General features: G+C 37.2%; 1 pseudogene across 1 annotated transcript in view; it reads right to left on the bottom strand.

Moving 5' to 3' along the window:
• Positions 1–23,144, bottom strand: part of LOC109053860 — a 111,674-nt pseudogene that overhangs the window by 61,710 nt on the left and 26,820 nt on the right. Inside the window, exon 3 of the transcript XR_006155587.1 lies at positions 4,132–4,214. The product of XR_006155587.1 is annotated as a protein kinase C alpha type-like (transcript). The remainder of the gene's footprint in view (positions 1–4,131; positions 4,215–23,144) is intronic.

The raw sequence follows: 23,144 nt of genomic DNA, 5'->3' as shown, positions 1-23,144 counted from the left end.
TGCACACACGTTTCTGCACACCACGAGATGTTACCACTGTTACTATATCATTGATATTATCACAGTAACCTCTTAATATTTTTTGACGTGCTTCTTGTAATCTTGTAATGGTTAAAATCTTGTACAAATAAAATCTGGTTTAGGAGAGACCTAATAATAATTAAAAAAAAAAAAAGATCTGAAGAAATTTACACACACACACACACACACACACACTGAAGTACAGAACAGCAGGATCTGGCATACACACACATATAAATCATCCTCTGGGTCTCTGTTACTGTCGCTGCGGTGTGAGGGTGGCGCTTCTGTTTATATAACTCCTCTCCAAATAGACTTTTCCCACAATACAACACAGACACACAACACCACCAAACCTCTCATTACAACACACTGTCCACAACAACACATTAAATCAAGCTTTCCTTTATTCCAGAAATAAACATTTATGTATCTTTTATTGCAATAAACCTTAAAGTGAGAGTTCACCTTCAGTTGCTGGTCCCCACTGATTTGCACAGTGTTAGTTTATTTCCATACTATGGAAGTCAATGGGAACCGGCGACTGAAGGTGAACTATCCCTTTAAGGAATTATAGAGGTTTATTTCTCTGTGTCAGGCTCTTCAGCTGGTGGGTTTGTGCGAGTAGATTTAGGGTCATCAGTGCGTCAATGTGTTTCTGATGATGTCAATGAGCTGTGACTCTGAGATAACACTCAGAGAGTGTGTGGCAGCTCTGGTGAAATCACAGTGATCATGTTATCAATCTGTCTGTTTCGTGATATCAATATGACTCTTATGCTACTATTATGAGCCCTTTATGGGTAAAGAAGGCACAAATGTCCCCCTTTGTTTTTTGGGGTTTTTTTGTTTGTTTTTTTGTCTGAGAGTATAGATACAGACAGCACACTATGGTTTAAATATATTAGAAGAAAAAAAGCAACAAGAAAAAAAAATTCTGTGATACTAACTGTACAGAGTGTGAAACTGTCCATCACACAGGCTTACTGGAAAACATACCTCCACCTACATTTTGCAAAACACCAAAAACATACATATACATACACTTTCGTTTCCAGCTGAAATGAACACTAGAGCCATTACATTTTTTTTTATCGATTTTACACAAAAAAGTGCTCAGGTACAAGTCCTGTGAAGCATAAGGCATGATAGATCGTGTCCCAAATCGCACCCTAAACACTCGCGGTCCTCCACACTTTTGTCAGGTAGAAGTCTGACTGGAAAAAATACTGCGGAAGTCAATGGCTACCATCAACTGTTTGGTTACCAACTTTCTTCAAAATATACAAAAAGCACTATACAAATAAAACTGACTTGACTTTGTTGACAGATTCTGCAAAAAGTCCATACAAAAAATGTCTGCTCTGAACCAGCCAATATAAATTTTAAAATAAAAGGGGTGTAATAATTTATTATTAGAATCCTATTGCAACGTATAAATGCAATACTGGTTTAGACTATATTATATAGTCTAATCCACTAGACTATAATAGGATTATAGGTGTGTGTAAGACCAAATGTTAATTATAATATATACACACACATCAAAGGAATAGTTTGTTCAAAAACGAACCCTCAGATCATCCAAGATGTAGAGTTTCTTTCTTTTTCTGAACAGATTTGTCTAAATGTGGCATTACATCACTTGTTCATCAATGGATGCTCTACAGTGAATGGGTGCCGTCAGAATGAGAGTCCAAACAGCTGATAAAAACATCATAATAATCTGCAAGTAATCCACACGACTCCAGTCTATCAGTTAACATCTCTGTTCTGATGAGGAGAAACACTCACCTACATCGTGAACAGATTTTCATTTTATGGGTGAAGTATTTGTTTCAGAAATAAAATGTGAATAAACGTCATCTGAATGGTGTGCACTCACATGAGATGATGACTATTCAAAACTAAAATTTGGAGCTGGTAGTGGCACATAGCAACCACATAAAGTAACATGTTAAAAACCACCCAGTAAACCCTAGCAACCTCATACCAATGTGTTTTGTTCTGTGTTTTGCAGAGTTTAAAGTCAAAGAAGTTGGTAGGACAGAAGTCTAAGGTGACAGTTCCAGGGGTGGTCATGGCCAAGTGAGCTCATGGAAGAAAATAAAAGGAAAGTTATAACGCCTACCAAGTTCCTACGAAAGACCTAGTGTATACTTACAAATTCAACACAATGGAATAATAATTAAAAAAACACTCAGCAACCACCCACAACACCCTAGCATAGCCGGCAGGTTCTTGCACATGCAACTCACTCACATTTTCTTCCGAAAATGAAGGTGGTGGCACAGAAATTGCCTGCTGCAGCTTTAAATGAGAGTGGAGTTGGTTTATCCGTATGTCTTGAGGGTTCAAGCATCAGCTAAAGAAAGATGAAGTGCGAGGGCAACAGAGAAAAGAGATGTGAAATGAGCAGTGTTCAGAAGAAAGCCCATGATGGCAGGGCTGCATGATGCAGCTTTAGGGTCATAATGGAGCACATGCTCACACCAGGAGGAGAAGAGCTTATGAGATCAGCAGCTCTGACCCTCTGACTCACACACAGTCACAAACACACAGAGAGTCTCCAGCCTCTCCAAGATACTGAGGAAAAAAAAGGGACAAAATCCAGGACAAAGAAATGGATTGCATTCACATGTCATCAAATACTGTTGAAGGATCAGGTCTCGAAAATTCAAATTCTGTCATTCCAAACATACGAGAGATGTTATGCATTTGCGAACACAAAATCAACATATGACCTCGGAATACTTTTATGCAAATTTGACTACATTATATATATATATATATACATATATATATATATATATATATATATATATATATATATATATATATATATACATTTGATATACATTTGAAAATGTGATGCATAATTAAACCTGTTATCACCAGATGCCACACTAGTCATCACATTAAGGTCTTCTGAAGATGTCTTTATTTATAGTAAGTAAACTAAATTAAACATTGATTAAGTATTGTAACGTCTTCATAATTAATGATCTTTTTACTTTCATGAATGTTTTTCCCTTGTCAGAATAAATATTTTTGATGTCTATTAAATGAAAATATAAGGTTTGACCCAAACCATAAATATAATTTGAGAAAAACTACTTAATTTGGCTGTAACCAATTGTTTGTTTGTTTGTTTTTTTTGACACTGGTTTATTTATTTATTTATTTCTATGGGAAAGAGAATCCTGTACAGCAAAATATCTATCACCTTTAGTGTTGTGCAGGAAAATACATTTATTTTGACGTACGGATGAATAAATTATGAAATATTTTTATGTAGTGAACTATCAATAATACAACAGATAAAAAAAAAACAATCCAAGGAAAAGGAGAAAGTAAAAAAAAAAAAATGTTACTAAAAGTAATAAAATTTACTATTGATGTAAGCAAAGGTACTTCTTGCTTAAATGGCAAAAGTCCAAACAGAAAGGATTGTGTTGTTAGCCTGAACATACTGCCTGAACTCATTCATGTCTGTAATTTAAATCTTGATAGCAATTTAGACCTATTAAAACAACCACAACAAGTATGTAAACCTCTCAGAAGCTCCTTCCTAATGTGGTTTAGAGGCTAATGTGACACTAATCTAGAGAAGGGTTAAAACACAACTGGCTTTGTGTGAGTTTTTTCTGGATGTCTGAGTAAGCAGCACTCAAGGGGACAAGCAGGGGCCAACAGGTCATATTTGACCACTATTGGCCCACAGTGCTCATCTACGGCAAACCACAAGCAGCTGTCTTTACAGCAAAGGTGAGAAGCACATACACACACACACACATCCCCACAGAGCAGGAGGAGGAGAGAGAAGAAAAGAGAAGACTGATTTTGCTTGGCAGTACACTGAAGTCTTAGTAAACACATCCGTTTTAAAGAAAGCACACCTTCACAAAACAACTTGAATGGATATGGATCTTAACAAACACAGCTCTTTAACACAGCACATGCTGACTGCAGTATGAGCAAGTGTGTGTTTGTGTGTGTGTGTGTGTGTTTGTGTGTGTGTGAGAGAGAGAGAGAGAGAGCGGAGAGAGAGAGAGAGAGGTGTGTTTGTGTGTGAGAGCGAGAGAGAGAGAAGTACAAGCATTTACTCACATCTGTGTCAGGGCCCTTGTCGGCTCCTGGACAGGAGAACGTAACAAACTCATGGCACCTTTTGTGGACCACAAAACAGCACACTGTGGATAGGAAGAAAGGGAAAATTAGACTAAAAACATAAACACATTTGTTTCATAGTCAAAACAAATATCAAACCAATATATACAGCAAAATGTAATTTGTGATGTGCTATTGTCATGTCATCAAATTTATACTAATCAAAATTATTACCATTGCAAATTCTGTGATTCTAGATACCAGTTGCATTATTCATTAATTAACACACTCCTTTATTAAAATATTAATAGTTATATTGATTAAAATAAACCAAAGCATTAAAAAATTCTGAATGAAGTTAGCATTGCTTTATATATCCAAGTTATTATTCAGTCAAACAATGAGTAAAATGAAATGAAAAATAAAACAAAACAAAAGTCTGTGTTCAATTTAGCCGAAAAGAGAGAATCCTAGAAGACTGGATAATGTTGCTGTCTACCTTCTGAACCAATGTTCATGTCAGAAGCATGCCTGGAACAGATATGTTGCCCACAGTCAGATGTTTTCATCAGAGTTACAAATGACCTGCTCTTATTATCCCGATAATTGACCACAACATCCTTTGAGTAGACTACTCAAAAAATCGGACCATCATCAGTTCATAGAAGTGAATGAAGAGGTATCATAACAAATCACAAGTACAGTATGGAGTACCACAAGGCTCAGTACTAGGACCACTATTTTTCATTATTTTTATGTTACCCTTGGGAGATATCATCAAGAAACATGGTCTTAGCTTTTATTCTTATGATACTCAGCTCTATATTTCTTCACAGCCTGACGATACATACCAATTCATAAAACTAACGCAATGCATAGATCGGCCCTAATCTGATGATCATTGTGAAACTAGATGATTATCGTGATTCCTCCCAAATATATATGTACAAACATACAAAAATTACTTATTGTATTATGGTTATATGTCCCGCAACCCTATAGGAAAAGCGGTCTGAAGAATGGATGGTTATATGTAATATCTATTCTTATAGATCTGTAAATTGCTTCAGCAGTCAGCGGCTCACTCTCCTTATCAGCAATTCATAAACACATTTTAAAAGCATCCTTTACAGTTTAATAATGGATTTACAGCCATATTCATTCTGACTCTCTTTCAGCTGAAACATTGCTCTGAGAGCCCTGAAGGAAACACAAATGCATTGTATTTGTAGAACTGCTCCATTGAGCAAACACTTTCCAAAATCAAACAATTTCCGCATCAATCTGTATGATGTAGACTACTGCTGCTTTAGGAAAATCAATTCCAAGGTTTCTGTACCTGAGCCATTCTTTAATCAATAGTGGTTTTGCTTCAGGACTAACCTACAATGCTATACATCAAAGAAAAATAATCTTATGTCAAAATTGAATTCAATACACTGTGGTGCATCACATTATCAAAAATAGCTCACAATTACAGCTCAAAAATACATTGTAATTCCTTATGATTGTCAATTTTGTTTTTCAGTAGTTGAAAGGTAGAAAAGTATATGCAGGCATTCATAAAAAAAAATGCATAGATCTTAAATATTAATGTTAATATTAATATGAATGATATCTCTCATGAAATAAACAGCAAAATGGAAATATACGTAAATATTGCAAGAGTAAAAGGCCTCACAGGTTGCTGGAAGGTTCTGTTGTGCTGATCTGTTGTATTACACCAGGCTGAGGGTGGAGATCTGTTTAAATGTCACCAGCATCCAGCTACATTATCGGCACAAATGTCTCCCATAAACAGCACAGAGCTGAGAATGACTCCAATCCATCTAGTCCCTGTCAACAGCTCCATACAAACACCACCCTTCAATTTACATTGGGATACAGTCATTTAGATTTATAGTGTCATGTGTGGCGTCTCATCTAGTTTCATCATCCTGACACATGACAGAATAAATAATGATGAGACACATATTAATTAATGAAGTGATCGGACAATATGAAAACATGCCACATACTAACTATGATTATGAGACAAATGAGACAAATGCATCGTGAATGACACAGTTAGATTTTCCACAGGAAAACACGGAACACACACACACACATACAGTACATGCAATGATCGCTTCCATTTGAGAAGCAATGGGATAACACTGTTTTGGCTGGCAACATGATCTTTGTTTCAAACGTTAGTGAGCTATTTCGCTATTTGCTGTCAGATAACAGTTAGATTTTGGCAACATCTTAACAAAAATGGAACTTCATAAGTGACTGATTTGGAACACTCTACAAAACAGCAACATAGATGAAGTTCAAAAGAGACTCACAACAGATTTCATTAGTGATGGGTCATTTATTGATCAGTTAGTGATGAGTCATTCATGAACGATTCATTCATCTGTCACATGACAAATAAACAAAAGACTCTGGAGTTAAAGTAATCACTTGTTTTGCTCAATTTATCTTTGGCCGCATTTCTGATTTGTAATATTATCAAGATTATGAAGGTGAATGTGTTCAGGGAATTCGGCTGTCATTTTGATGAACGAGATCGAACGAGGGAGTCAGTAAAATGATCCGATCTTCCCATCACTAATTTAATTAAGCTGATAAGAAAATAGGCTGATGAACAAAAATAAACAGAACACACAATTAACACAAATAGTCAGTTTTAATTGGATTAAACTATTTGTTACTTTCAGCATTGAATACACATATATTGAGAATTGCATTCTCAAATTACTGTCTTGGAAGGAATGTTTCTTGGAATGGAGTTTTGTTTTAGGGCTGATGTATTAAACCTTGATAATGGGGAGCGTGTTATTCATGGACTGTTTTTTGGAGAGTGTGTTTATTAATGCTAAGGTTGCGGATTCGAGTCTCATACCGGCAGGGATTGCAGGTGGGGGGGGTGAATGTACAGCGCTCTCTCCCACCTTCAATATCACAACTGAGGTGCCCTTGAGCAAGGCACCGAACCCCAAACTGCTCCCTGGGTGCTGAAGCAAAAAATGGCTGCCTACTGCTCCGGGTGTGTGTTTTCTTGATGTGTGTGTGCACTCTGGATTGGATAAATGCAGAGCACTAATTCCAAGTATGGGTCACCATACTTGGCCATATGTCACGTCACTTTTCACTTTCACAAGTTAATCAAGGTCTTCAGCATCACTAAAAAGTTACAGGCAGGTGAGTTTGATCAAGGTTGGAGCTAAACTCTGCAGGAAAGTGGATCTTGAGAGCCAGAGTTGAGAACCCCTGACTTAGGCTGTAGCAATGCAGCCATCTTCAAGTTCTGTGTTCAATTTAGGTGAGAAGAAAGAATCTTAGAAGACTGGATAATGTTGCTGTCTACCTTCTGAACCAATGTTCATGTCAGAAGCATGCCTATGATGCCTAAAAATGCTGACTATGTAGAAACGTCACTAGGGTTTGGAACAAATTTGTTGTCCACAGTCAGATGTTTACATCAGAGTTACATATGACCTGCTCTTATTATCCCAAACGTGATTGTATTTCTTTATTATTGCTACTGGTTCTATCCCCTATTGACCACAACATTCTTTTGAGTAGACTACAAAATTATGATGGCATTAGTGGAATTGCATTGGCATGGTTCAAATCTTACTTATTGGACCATCATCAGTTCATAGAAGTGAATGAAGAGGTATCATATTGATCACAAGTACAGTATGGAGTACCACAAGGCTCAGTGCTAAGACCACTGCTTTTCATTCTTTACATGTTACCCTTGGGAGATATTATCAGGAAACATGGTGTTAGCTTTCACTTTTATTCTGATGATGCCCGCTAATACATACAAAATGCATAGATGATATATATATATATGTGTATGTATATATATATATATATATGTGTGTGTGTGTATATACATACATATATATATATAGATATATATATATATATATATATATATATATATATATATATATATAACCTGGATGACTAGTAATTTCTTACTGCTAAATAATAATAATAAAAAAAAAAAAAAAAAAAAAAAAAAAAAAAAAAAAAACACACAAACAGAGATGTTAATTATTGGACCAAAAACTTCTGCATGTAATACCCTAGATCACTAACACTTGAAGGATGCTCTGTCAGTTTTTCGTCATCAGTTAGGAATCTAGGTTTGCTGAAAACCATGTTTACAGCATTTATAAAACCGCATTTTTCCATCTTAAAAATTTATCTAAATAAATTATGACCTTTGCTCTCAATGTCAAATGCAGAAATGTTCATTCATGTGCTCATGACCTCAAGGTTAGACTATTGTAATGCTTTATTGGGTGGTTGCTCTGCATGCTTAATAAACAAACTCCAGCTGGTCCAAAATGCAGCAGCTAGAGTTCTTACTAGAACCAGGAAGTATGACCATATTAACCCAGTTCTGTCAACTCTGCACTGGCTCCCTATTGAAGATCGTTTACATTTTAAAATCTTGTTAATTAATTATAAAGCCCTGAATGGTTTAGCTCCTCAATACTTGACCGAGCTCATTTCGCATTACTGTCCTTCATGTTCGCGGTGATGTCAAAACTCTGGCCATTTGATAATACCTAGAATATGAAAATCAACTGCAGGTGGCGGATCCTTCTCCTATTTAGCACCAAAACTCTGAAACAATCTACCTAGCATTGTTCGGGAGGCAGACACACTCTGTCAGTTTAAATCTAGATTAAATACCCATCTCTTTATCCGTGTTAAAGAGCATGTTCCCGTGACAACGCAGCACGGTGTCCGTCAGCAGATGTCGTTGTTTTGGTTTGTTAAATTTATTTTTATTTTTTTTAGTGTCAACTGTTGACGTGTAGGCATACATTTTCTATTTTAATCTAAAATGTTGCTCCCTTTGCCCAGTGCATTCCAAACGACTACATAATGGTATGCACATGCCCTGCTCACTCCAAAGTCCCCACCCCAGGGGGATAGGGATGATCACTTCCATTTGGAATTCGCCCCGTGAACCGTTCGGTACCGATAATCGTACCAGCACACCCCTACTCTCCACTGACACTGTCCACACACAGGAAGACAATCACTAGGTTGGGACTTAATTTAGAGGGACTGTGATTATCTTGTTTATTTACTAACATTGTAATATGATAAAAGAAATATGGAAGGGTTGATGGAAGGTCAGACACCCCCTCAAATTGCTTGGGTGAAAACTCTTTCTAGTTATCCATCAGCATCATGAAAGCATAATATGGTGTTCTTCAACAGGCCACTTCTCCAAAAACATCAGTAGAAACCATCAGTAGGTCATGGTATCATTCAAATACCATCTTGAGGATGAAGATGCAAATAAAAGCAGGAAACTAGTAAGTTTGTTGTAAAGACCACATGGGGAATTCATCAGTCCTGCATCCCAGATATCACAGTTACAGAAATGTGGATCTCAGCAGATGTGAGCAGGTGTGAATCAGTCCTCTTCACAGCACGCATGCAGCTGCATTTGTATCACTAAGGGATGGAGATGTCAGACAGCTGCATTGTAATCATCTCCCTCTTATAGAACACACAAGGACAAACCGTATCTGTGTGGGTGTACAGTACGTGGAGAAGTGAAGCTGTGGAATCTCAGAAGCTGAAGCTACTTGAGTATAATTCAGATGTGTTATCTATCACTTTCTGCAATTCTAGAGCCAGTGTGTAGAGCTGCATGGTTAATCATTCAAAGATGACAATCTTTGATCTTATTTCTAAATGACAATGATTCGTCTTTGTCTATTAAATCTTTGACAAACTCGTACCAGAACATTCAAATCTGCGGTTGCGCTGCCGTTGACACAGCAGTTATCATGTTTAGGTATGAAATAGCTTCACAGTCTTTTCAATCACACAGTATTATTTTTGTCTTACAATCATACATATTATCACAGAAGTACTGAGATAAAAGTTTATAGTTCGGATATAAATACTGATGTCTATGGTAGCAATCAAAATAGAGCAAATCACCTTGTGACAGTAATTGATGCTTTATTTTTTGGTTATGAGGTGGTTAGTATCTTGGGAACAGTCCAGTTATTAAGTACAACATCTGTTCACTGAGTGTGCCGGCAATCTTCAGCCTTTCAACTGAAGGGGCCATGAGGGGGACCCATACATGCCCCTCACTCTGTGTTCTCTGGCAACAAGTCTGTCTCTAAGGGAAAACAATGAGATAGAGACTTCTGGTCTTATTAAACATGCCTCTAGCAGAGAGTTGGTCATCTGGCCCATCCTTACAAATAAATTAGACCAGCAGCACAAAGGGTCCCATTTCCTACTAACTGAAGTGTTCTTACTTAAAGGGATACTCCATCCCAAAATGAAAATTTTGTCATTAATCACTTACCCCCATGTGGTTCCAAACCTGTTAATTTTATTTTCGTTTTTTTTAAATTATTTAAAATATTTGGATGAAAACCGGTAGGCTTGAGACTGTCCCATAGACCGCCAAATAAATAACAGTGTCAAGGTCCAGGAAAGTATGAAAAGCATCGTAGGAATAGTCCATCTGCCATCAGTGATTCAACCGTAATGTTATGAAGCGACGAGAATACTTTTTGTACACGAAGAAAACAAAAATAATGACTTTATTCAACAATTCCTCTCAGTGTAGCAAATCAGTGTAGCAACATTTTGGCAAATCTGAGCAGTACGCAGGCCGCGTACGGTATTCTGTGTCAGCCGCGCTGCTGCGCTGTTTTCTTTCAAACCAAAGCGTAAACACAGCGTAAATCTTATCCCTGTGGCAAGGCTGATACAGAAGAGTGTACGCCACCTGTGTACTGCTCAAATGTCAAAATGGCGCTATGCTGATTTGGAGAGACACAGAGGAGGGGAATTGTTGAATAAAGTCTTTATTTTTGTTTTCTTTGTTTACAAAAAGTATTCTCATCGTTTCATAGCGTTACAGTTGAATCACTGATAGCAGATGGACTGTTCTGACGATGCTTTTCATACTTTCCTGGACCTTGTCACTGTTATTTATTTGGCAGTCTATGGGACAGTCTCAAGCCTACCGGTTTTCATCCAAAATATCTTAAATTGTGTTCTGAAGATTAACTAAGTTTTTACAGGTTTGGACTGACATGGAGGTAAGTGATTAATGACAAAATTTTCATTTTGCCGTGGAGTAACCCTTTAAGTGCTCATGTAAAATTTCTGTCAGATTCACAACAGCTTAAGTGTCAGCAACACTGAATGTGCTGCAGTGGACGTGGTAGCATGAAGATCCTAACACTTGGCCCCAGCCCAGCTGGCAGCTGCATGGATTTCCTCTACAGGAATAACCTTAAACAAGACACCAGGTGAAGCCATGACACACAAAATGAGCCCGGGCAGAGTTAGAGGGCACTTTGTCTGAGCTATGAATGCCTCGACAATCCTGTGTGAAAGCCTTTGACTAAATAAAAGCCTAACCTTTCAGCAAACCATCAAAGTAAGTGGTGGAGAAGTCTGGAGCCCTTACTTCTGTTGACATAAAATGGTTGAGGACAAATGATCTGCACTTTGGCCTTTATAGTTGCAAGAACATCATTAGATTTCTGAAACAGGCCTCCTTTGGACCATTTTGTTCCTTTCAGGGGAATGCCCCATAGGTTCCAAATGTCTGGTGTTGGTGTAATATTATTTCACCTACACATGAGGCAAGATGCCAGGACTTTGCCTCTATGAGACTGTATGTCTCGGCCAAGCAAAGGTGGCTGCGCCAACAAGTATAATCATTATCAGCTATGAAATTAATACTGCTCTGGGGATGAGGTGAACTAGATGAGATGTACACCTAGCTAAGAGCAAGACAGTGAACCTAAGAGTGAAATTTGGAAGAGAATTAAAAACAACAGCATTCAATGCACATTTACTTCCAATGTGAATAGACCAACAACAATTCAGGCACTTCTCTTATTCCATGAGGTTTGACATATAAGCATTCATGTCGAGACAAATATCAAGCACTAATTTATATAGGCTTGCGCTTTCTGCATTAGATTTCTGCAGTATTCTCAGTATAAAAGCAGATGGTAGATATCAGTAACACTTTATTTTACAGTCTTGTTCCGCATTATAGTGATTACAATAACTGGGTAATAACTAGGTACTTACCCTGAACCTAGCCCAAACCTAACTATATTCCGTATGGTTACCTAAATTTAAAAGGAGATTAGGCTTGAATATACTGTATATTGCATTATGTTTTTGTGTGTTTAAGTGCTGTTTTAGTGTTGTTGGTTAGCTCCAAGCAGGATGGAGCTTTTATGGAAGTTACTTTTAGGTGGAAAATAAATTTCAGCATTATGTTACCAAGTTCAAGTAATAAAGTTAAAAAACAGCGGACTGAACTAGAATATTACATTACATTATATTGACAATAATCTCCCACTCTGAGAAGACTCCCACTGAGAAAAGTTGTGCAAGTTTCCAGGCAAATCCTGCTGTGATGATAAATAGATTCTTTACCAAGCTTGTTGTGTAAACATTGAATGGAAGAGTTCTTAAGAGCTGATTGGACAACAGTAAGACCAGCATTAAGCACAAACCAGCCAATAACTGGAATGGAAATCCAGGATAGATTTAGTTTAGCTAGAGAGGCTGCCAGTTGGCAGATGGTGCTTCATCAGGTGTCTTCTAATTAATCAGTACAAGCTTTGTTTTGTCCACTCAACCAGGTAAAAGATAAACAGACCTATTACGCAAAGCGGCTTACAGCACACTGCAACAATACCTATCCATCACTTGCTCAATTCAGTCTATCAGAATTTTTAATCCCTTTAATGGGATTACACAATCTACATACATACATACACACAAATTATTAATGTCATATCTGTTACTAATAATGACAACAGAAGCCTGAGTATAAAGGTGAGGAAGACCAACATGTCTGAGGGGAACTTACTGTCTTTAAAAAAGTTTAGATGGTATTTTTTCTTTTCATCTTGCCTCTGTATAATGCATATTAAAGTTCATAAGTGCAGCGCTGCTTTGTTTACAGCGGAAACAAAGGAAACGCTTTAAGCGCCACCTGCTGTCAGAGAGTGAATCTGCATCTCATTCAGCTCATCTGCTGAAGTTTCATGCAGATATTTTTTATGAATAGTTTCACAAAACTGAAGTCAAACCATTCTGTTTTTGCTTCAAATGTAATCTAATTTAGATTAAAAACTGCTCATGTTGCATGTATGCAGCATCTTTGTTTGGATCATGATTAAAATGCAGTGGTTGCCTCTAATTTTAAATGGAAAGAGCACAGACAAAGCCTTATTTTGTTTATATGAAGATATTTCTTTTATTTATGTTACTTATTTATTTGATTTGGGGCTTGTTTTAAAATTTCAATTTAGTTTTGTTAATTACATTTACATTATATTTAAATTCTGTTATTTAGCAGACACTTTTATCCAAAGCAACTTACAAATGAGGACAATAGAAGCAATAAAAACCAACAAAAGAGCAATAATATGCAAGTGCTATATTAGTATATTATTATAGTGTTATATTTCAATTTCACAAAGAAACGTGCAGCATTTTGTCCAAGCAATAATAAAAGGACACATTTAATTTATAATTTGTCTTAAATCTCATTTTGTTAAAAAACTTAATTTATAATTCGTCTTTGTTATATTTTTATTGTTAAACGATTGTTGGTTTGGGTTTTTTTAAGGATCAATTCCTGCTACTTGATAAGTTTACTACACTTAACCGAACACACACACACACACACACACACACACACACACACACACACACACACACACACACACACACACACACACACACAAAGGCTATAAGTTACTGCTTTCTCTCACACATGCACACATCTCACAGGCTGTCTGACAACAACAGCCACATAAGTCCTACTCCATTTCTGTGTGTCGAATTCTCCTCAAACTTTCATGGGGCTGAAGAACATTCCTGTTATAGTCTGGCAGTGAGAAACTGACACGCTCTGTTGTTTACACATCCAGCAGTTACTCTATCCCCGTGTAACTACACCGTCATGGCAACAGACTGACAGGTTACCAGTGCACCTATAACACGAGCGGACTCTACCGCCGGGCTGCAGATCTCCTTTGTTCTGAACGGACTGATTATTTAGTATGAGACAGAAAGAGACGCCACACCTGAGCTAAAATAAGCAGTGAAAGCTATCAGAGAGATAGTGTTATACAGATGATACACACACACACACACACACACACCCAAGGCCTGATATAATCTGAAACGCTCTGTGTTTTTATATATATATATATATATATATATATATATATATATATATATATATATATAATAAACTGAGGATGGTTTGCTGGTCTTAGTTGGCTTAAGTTGGTCTAGAGGGTCTGATCAGTTGACATTAGCCCAAACCACCTAGGAGACCAGTTAAGAGCAGCAGTACAGCTTAGGCTGATTTAAGGTTTTTTGTTGTTGTTGTTTTTCAGCAAAGTAGGCCAAACCAAACAAACAGCAGTCAAGTGTGACATTTAAGAACATACTTTACACTAGTACGTGAACATAACACTTCTAGCTAAGCTCCATTTCATGCAATGTTGTGTCTCAGACTATGTCAGACTGTACTTCATATCGTCAAAATGCAATTACGTAACATATTTTCTAGTGTTACCACAAGGGGGGCTATAGCATTGTGTAAAGCATTAGGGAACAGTTAGCTGCTGTATTGTCATTGCAGAATAATAGTTTTGCTGATCAAGTTACTTAAGACTAGTGTCACCTGGTCAACATTACTAATTACTGCACATGATATAACAATAATCAGATAATAATGACATAATCACATCCAGAGTAAAAAAGACATTTTTTGCTGGCCTGAGACTCAAATACCCACAACCTTAGGGTAAGGAGTCAAACTCTCTGGCCTAATGGTTAGAGAGTTTGACTCCTAACCCTAAGGTTGTGGGTTCGAGTCTCATGCTGGCAATACTACGACTGAGGTGCCCTTGAGCAAGGCACCGAACCCCCAACTGCTCCCCGGGCGCTGCAGCATAAATGATACCCACTGCTCAAGACTCAAAGCTGATTCAAAAAGAGTTATAGTTTGGTGTGTCGCTATATATGCTAACAACTCAACAGTCTGAGTACAGGAAAACACACCACAAAATACTGGGTGAAAGTGTTTGTTTTTAATGCAGATGCCCTTTTGAAAAATAACTGTTTTAAATTCTTTGGAATGTGCACCTGTAGAGTATCTCAGATTTTAAAAGTACATAAAATTTTTTACTTGCAGATATTATACTGAAATATTAAAGTAAACTTTTAAGTCCTGTTAAAGACAGTGCACTTCATGACATTATTTCCTGTAGCAAGTACTCTTTTGAAAAGTATTCTAGTATAGATCATTTTCACAAGGGTTCTAATGCAATAAAGCACTGGGATATTTCTTACTGACTTAATTGAGCTGAATAATAACACATTTGTCTTCTATAGAGCTGCTAGTTGAATTGAATTTGCTCCGTAAGTGATGAATGCTGCGACATTGACACTGTTACTGAAATTGAATTAACACTGAACCAAATGGAGTGGAATAATAACAATATTGTCTTCTGTAGAGCTGCTTTACGACTGACACTGAAGTTGTTTCCATAACTGAAGAATTTTTAAACATTAACAGTTATTTTCCTGTTTTACTTTTAAGCGGCATTAAACAATATGTATTGTATAAAGTGCTGTACAAATAAATGTGACTTGACTTGACTATGTAAACCATCTTAAATTCTTCTTTTTTTTTCTTGTGTATTCTGCATTCAGTGATTACATACTTTTAAAGCAGCACAATTTTGCTGACTGGCTTTGTGTTGGGAGTGCCTATTGTGAGAAAAATCATCTCTAGGTAGGTAGTGTAGCTCAAGGTTTCACTAGGTTAGTACATCAATCATTTCAGAAACTCCAAAAACTGTATCACAGCTGCAAGGCAAGCAAACCGGAAACATGACAGGCCTGTGAAGGGTGGCAAATAACCCCGGCAGGAACAATGCAATGAAGCCCACAGAAGTGTGCTGCTCAGCAGGAAATGATGCATGTGATGTCAGCAAAGACACTTTTACCCTGTCTCTGTGGAGCCTCAGGATCTGTTCATTTACTCACAGTGCTTGCTGGCCTTTCTGTTTGTGTGTGTGTGTGAGTGTCCCGCTGCATGTGTGGGTGAATTTGCCACTGACTTTCTCAAGGCAACCCAGTGGTACTCTGCTGTCACCAAGGCAACCAAGAAGATCATTCAGATCTCTGTGTATCTGCCTCCAGCATGTTAGTATCCATGAGACGTGTCTTTCTGAATCATAGTTTGGAGTGGATTTTAAAGTTTACAGTAAATAGTGACAGTGTGGAAAATATCAATCTGACAACGTATATAATGACAGCCAGAAAAAAAAAATATCAGTGCACCTGTTCTCATTTTCTGTTGACTTCACCAAGGCCACATAGACAGGAAAAAAGTAAAAAATGTTTCATTCCTCACACAGTTATTGTGAAGACTTGAAATATAATGTGGTTACACTTTTTTTTGATAATCTACTTCAGACATTCTACTAACTATAAGTAACTACAAGTCAACTAACTCTCATTAGAGTAACTTATAGTCCGTAGAATATCTGTTGGGGGGAGCATCGAAATAAAGTGTTAGCACATATTAAAGGAATAGTTCACCCAAAAATGAAAATTTGCTGTTAATTTACTCAGGCCATCCAAGATGGTGACTTTTTTTTTTTCTTCAGTAGAACTGTAAAGAAGAACATATCACATCACTGAATATTTATCAAATTAATACATTTATTTAACCAATATTATCAACTAAACTCATGACCTGAATTTCTTTAAGGAAACCATTTAGGTCTAAAAATAAAGTGTAAATTAAAAAAAACACATTAGTCCTTAAAATTTAAGTTACAAAGGTTATTTAGTCAAGAGCAGTGAGCGCACAGAAAACCATTGTGGAGTGTGCGAGCACTGAATGGTTTAAAAAGATTTTTAAAAAGATGTGCTTGGCTCGTTTCAAGTCTTGACTGTCAGGCACATCAGAAAGTGAGCTGTGATTGATTAACTGATCTGTGTTGCTCGAGCCAAGAACTGTTTCAGACAGTTCAGTCCATTTTGGTGAACTGGTTCAACTAATTCACCAAAAAGAAGAAAGAATGATTCGTTGTAATGTTCTGTTTCTTGCATAGACCGGTCGTTTCTCTTCACAAGACCTCAATATATCATCAGGAGCCATGGGTATTAAATTTGTGCTCCTTGATATTATTATTATTATTAAATTTTTTTTTTTTTTTCACACATTTTCATTTTTGGGTGAACTATTCCTTTAATCAGACAATCTACTAATACTCTACTGACTGGTAGCTGACATGTACAGTAGTTGAAAAGCTATAATGGACCATCAAAATAAATTGTTACATAAAATGCACGTCTTATGAACTATTTTGTAGTGGTTTTTGGAACTTAACCGTCCCTGTACGCTTTCACTGTATGGAAAAGAGCTGCATTAACATTCTGCAATTTAATTCATTTTCCTTAATGCAATGACAATCTCTTCTATATTCAACTGTCATATTATGCACTGCATCATGAACAAACCTGCCTGGATAAGACAGATGAGTGTCATGGGCTCATGATGAGCTGTGAATGAAATCCAGAGAGCGGTTTCAGAGTGTGTGAAGCACTAAACATAGATGTGACTGCTCTTGAGTGAACAGCTCCTCCTGGGCCTGTAATGACCATGTGCTGACACTACAGAAGAGAGGAAGACACACTCTGGAGGGTAATTTGACGGTAAACGGCAGTGCTGTCTCTGGGCCGTAATTCCAGACGAGAACAAGTGAGTCACATCACAGTGGGGGGAATTTGCTAGCCGCTGTGTTTTTCAAAGAACGTGTACGAAGATTCAGTTCACCTTGACCCGATAGATGCATTGGGGTTCCATGTAGGGCTCCATGTTTTTAAAAAAAGCTTACGACTGAAAACAGGTGTGCTTGGATTGGTCAGAGCATTTGAAGGATCACAGAAAGCTGAAATGAGTGGTGGCGTGGAATTGGGTGTGACAGGGCGGGATAATCGGTGAGAGTGGAGTGATGTCCCTCTGTCAAGCTCCCCATCTCAATGTTTGATTATCTGATACATCTGAGACAGGACAGGCGTGTATCATCACAGAAGCCACATGGTTGCACCTGCATGACAAAACATGACCACCAGCCACTGATTCACCAGGACAGGTAAAGACGCTTATATATAAGACGCCGTTTATATTCAACTTCCCTCAGCTGCTTTTAATGCTGTGGGCCATTCAGCATAGAAAGTCGGAAAATATAACCTCCTATATGGAAACTTTTCAACAAAGTTTCAAAATTGCATGATAACTTACAGGGTTAGCTGTGTATTATGAAACCAAGAAGATACACGAGACACAGAAAGAATAAGATATACAGGAGCTTTAACTAAAGACTGAAGAAAAGAACACAACATCCGAAAACATTAAAGCAAGACATAGAACTGAGAAAACAAACAGTAAACACACTGGCATTGCTAATCAACAGAACAAGAACAGATGTGTAACTCCATTAGGAACTAGGGCTGCCCCCAAATAGTCGACTAAACGTTAGTCGATATGAAGAGGGCTTGGTCGAATACATTTTCATTAGGTGGTTAGTCGCAAAAAAAAATCACGTGAAAAAATTACGCAATCAGGGGCTGCGCAGTCAGTAGCCGCATTTCCACTGTCGGGCCAGTGCGAGCCAGGGCTTAAAACGGGCCGGGCGGGGGTAATAGCCTCGGGCCAGTAGCACGAGGCCAGAATAGCGCAGCGTTTCCACAGTCGGGCCAGACGCTCCGCTGCGCGTCACTAAAACCCGCCCTTTACACGCCTCTCAGGAACAACGTCATGCAACCCCATCAACAAAGAGAAGTTATCAGAAAACTAATGAGAAATAAGTCACTGGAACTAGCGCGATCACAAAACGAACACGATAACAGCGGCCTTTTTGTTTGCATGCTTTGTTAAATATTTAAATTCAAAAGCATCAATGTTTTACTATAAGTGATACATTGATCATAATGATTCAATTATCAGGACTCAAAATTAATCACACAGAAATAAATGTATTTCTATTTTATTTTTTTTTATTTTTAACGCTTATGAAAATGAGCCTGCTTATTCAGTCGAGTCTGTTTCTGTTTATTTTTAGCCACAGTAGCCTATATACGTCACATTTAGAATGAATGATAATAACTCTATTTTTCTTTTTTTATAAAAGCTCCCAAACAAAAAACATTATGTTTTGATGACATGCTACGCGGAGCTAAACTCTCGAGACGAGACAGATAAAATATGTTACTAAATAAATACACAATTGTGATAGAGAATAAGAAGCTGACGTCTGATTTCTCCTAGTGGTTGCATTTACCATTTATTCATGTATGACATGACATCAAAGCAACGAGAGATCAACGAGATCTCGTGCCTCGCGGTACACCAAAGCGCACTTCAGAGCGCATCTTTTCAAAGGCCGGCTTCATTGTGAACAAGTCGAGAAGCTCCCTTCTTCCCAACAATGTGGACAAGCTGGTGTTCCTCTCACTTAATATGAAAAAAAAAAAAAAAATAGAATTGAAAGCTTAGGTAAGAATGCTTAATTTCCTTTTTGTAGTGTTTCTGTTTGCTATCTGTTCGGCTATATAAAAAAAAACCCGGGTATTTTTATAACGGGTAGGCTATACAAATAAATAAATAAATACATATTTTTATTTTTTCGTTTTTATATAATGCAGAAGTTGTTTTTTCTTCTGTAAGAAAAATTAGTCTGATGTTTGCAATTTGTTGTTTCAGGTCAAAACTCATCCGTCGTCTTAATGGCAGTTTGCAGCTTTGCTCTGATATTTTTGATTTGTATTAGTGTTCTTTAAATTATTTGTTCCACATTTTGTCTTAAATATAGTTGTTCTAAACAATTTAATCAAATACTTAGGCTGCTGATTTGTTTGCCGCCTTTTTTATTCTAAGTTTTGGCGTTGTGCGATGTGCCATGTGCATTTATTAGATTGTTCGTTTTTGTTAATTTTCCTTTTGAACAATATAAAAATTATATTAATTTTCCACTGTATTTTACTATTTTTATACCAAACAGCGTTTTTCCTACAGTATTTTTTTGTTCTTTGTTTTTTGCCTTGTTTTGTACTAGGCCTAAGTTACTAATAAGTTTATTTAATGTATTTTAAAGAACGAATTTTAGTTTATTTTATTCAAAACTGTTTTTTTTTTTACATGTAACTGTTACAGTTTGTATTTTTGATAATAAATTATTAAAATGCACAGGCAGTCTGATTGCTGTTTTTATGTTATAATTAGCCTATAACGTTCAGGCCACTGATTTTTGTGTCCGTAAGCGCTGTATACTTTAAATGCTTTACTATTCTGTTTTAAGCGCTTCATTTTCATTTTGAACGCGCTAATATCATGCTTTAGCATTTTCTGTCATATAGAAGTGTTAAACTTCAACTTGGACTATACCTTTCCTTGTATATATGCAAGTTTTTATATTAATATCATAAATGAACGATTATTCGACTAATCGCTAAAATGCAGGAGTGTTAGTCGACTAGGAATATCTTTAGTCGGGGGCAGCCCTATTAGGAACCACGGAGACAAACTACTGGTGGGAAAATGGGAGCAGAAGAAGCTAGAGCTGCATCTGAAATTGCATACTTCCCTACTATACAGTAGGAAAAAATTGTATGTGACAAAAGGAGTATTTCCCAACTCACAGTACTCATAAAAGAGTAGGCAAAATGTACCTGGGTGACCTACTACTTCCGGCTTGATTCTGAAGTGTGAATATGATCAAAGTCACTTTAAGGCAAGTCATTTCACTTGGCTCCCATCTTTGAAATACCTCTCGGGCATGCAAGTCCTTCCCTTTTACCCTGTTATTTTTCCTGAGAATGGGCCAGGAAAATCCCACATCTAATTATGCAATGCACATTAAACATTACATATAACAGAGTTTGAAAATACAGTGAGAAACTCTTTTTAGAGAGCAAACTTAAAGCGAAATGCATGTGGGTGAGAGCATGTCCCAGATGACCACATTAATCATGTTTAAAACGATTAGACTGAATAAATCCTCTAGTGTTCTCTTTTCATTTCATTATTCGTCTGCATGGTCATTCCCTCTCTAATTGACTCATTCTGTTGTGTCACATTAGCATGGAGTGGGTGGGCTGTGTTTCCAGCTGTGAGTGCTCTTTCCCTCTCTCTCTTGTGGGCAACAAACATTACAAATTTTAATGCACTGTGAGTAAACCTTTCCCTGACCTATTTTCTTTTCACAGCTTGAGCTGGAGGGTCTCCTCACATATCACACACTATCACACACTGATGTGACACCAGAGGTCCTGCAAATTAAACTGAAGCAAGCCTGCTGCCTATTACATCATACTGCATAACCTGAAACTTATTTCATAATCGGATCACAGATCACGATTATTTGAGATAACTGCAATTACTTATACCGTATGTATGTACATTATAATCCTCCATGTTCAGTGCGTTCTCAAAACTCTGGCAATTTGATAATACCTAGAATATCAAAATCAACTGCGGGGGGCAGATCCTTTTCCTATTTAGTGCCTAAACTCTGGAATAACCTACCTAACATTGTTCGGGAGGCAGACACACTCTGTCAGTTTAAATCTAGATTAAAGACCCATCTCTTTAACCTGGCTTACACATAACACACTAATACGCTTCTAATATCCAAATCCGTTAAAAGATTTTTAGGCTGCATTAATTAGGTAAACTGGAACCGGGAACACTTCCCATAACACCCGATGTACTTGCTACATCGTTAGAAGAATGGCATCTACGCTAATATTAGTCTGTTTTTCTCTTATTCCGAGGTCACCGTAGCCACCAGATCCAGTCTGTATCCAAGTCAGAGGGTCACTGCAGTCACCCGGATCCAGTACGTATCCAGTCCATATGGTGGATCAGCACCTAGAAAGGACCTCTACAGCCCCAAAAGACAGCAGAGACCAGGACAACTAGATTAGCCACAGATACAGATCCCCTGTAAAGACCTTTTCTCAGACGACCACCGGGACAAGACCACAGGAACCAGTTGAGTCCTCTGCACAATCTGACTTTGCTGCAGCCTGGAATTGAACTGCTGGTATCGTCTGGCCAGAGGAGAATTGGCCCGCCGACTGAGCCTGGTTTCTCCCAAGGTTTTTTCTCTATTCTGTCACTGATGAAGTTTTGGTTCCTTGCTGCTGTCGCCTCTGGCTTGCTAAGTTGGGGACACTTCATTTACAGCGATATCACTGACTAAATTGCAAATGATACTATATAAACTGAACTGATCTGCATGCTGACATCACTGAATTCAATGATGAACTTTAACTGTGATTTTGCATTATTGACACACTGTTTTCCTAATTAATGCTGTTAAGTTGCGTTGCTTTGACACAATCTGTTTTTTTTTTAAAGCACTATATAAATAAAGGTGACTTGACTTGACTATGTTCCCAATCATATCCATCTAAATATCATCTGATGCCGATATTATTATTTTTAGTACTCGTCGATACGGATACCTACTGCATTTTCATTGAATTGGTATTTTTTTATTTTTTATTTTTTTAGTTAGAGAACCATAATAATGTGAATCATATTAGTTATTATTATTATTTTTATGCTTGGCCATCCCAGACAATTCATTGGTACATTTTGCATATTGTGCATGCATAGATTGCACTCGGGATTCATATAATTCCAAAAATCTGTAAAGACATGAGTGTAGGATTTAAATCTGGAGTGGAATAATTTATCTGGCCTTGACTGGTCTTATGTGTGTGGTGTTTAGGTGTCCATATACCAATGACTGTAGGGTATGTTTTTATTAATGTTCATATAATGTGATTTATAATGTCATTCAACCATGTGGAACATATGTAACTAGCTTGCACACAAAAATGAATGAAATAAAAGAAAAATCATTCATCTTAAT

The sequence above is a fragment of the Cyprinus carpio genome, chromosome A3, assembly GCF_018340385.1.
Source record: "Cyprinus carpio isolate SPL01 chromosome A3, ASM1834038v1, whole genome shotgun sequence".
Taxonomy (NCBI): Eukaryota; Metazoa; Chordata; class Actinopteri; order Cypriniformes; family Cyprinidae; genus Cyprinus; species Cyprinus carpio.
Note: the sequence above shows the minus strand (reverse complement) of the source record. Positions and strands in the feature narration are given on the sequence as shown.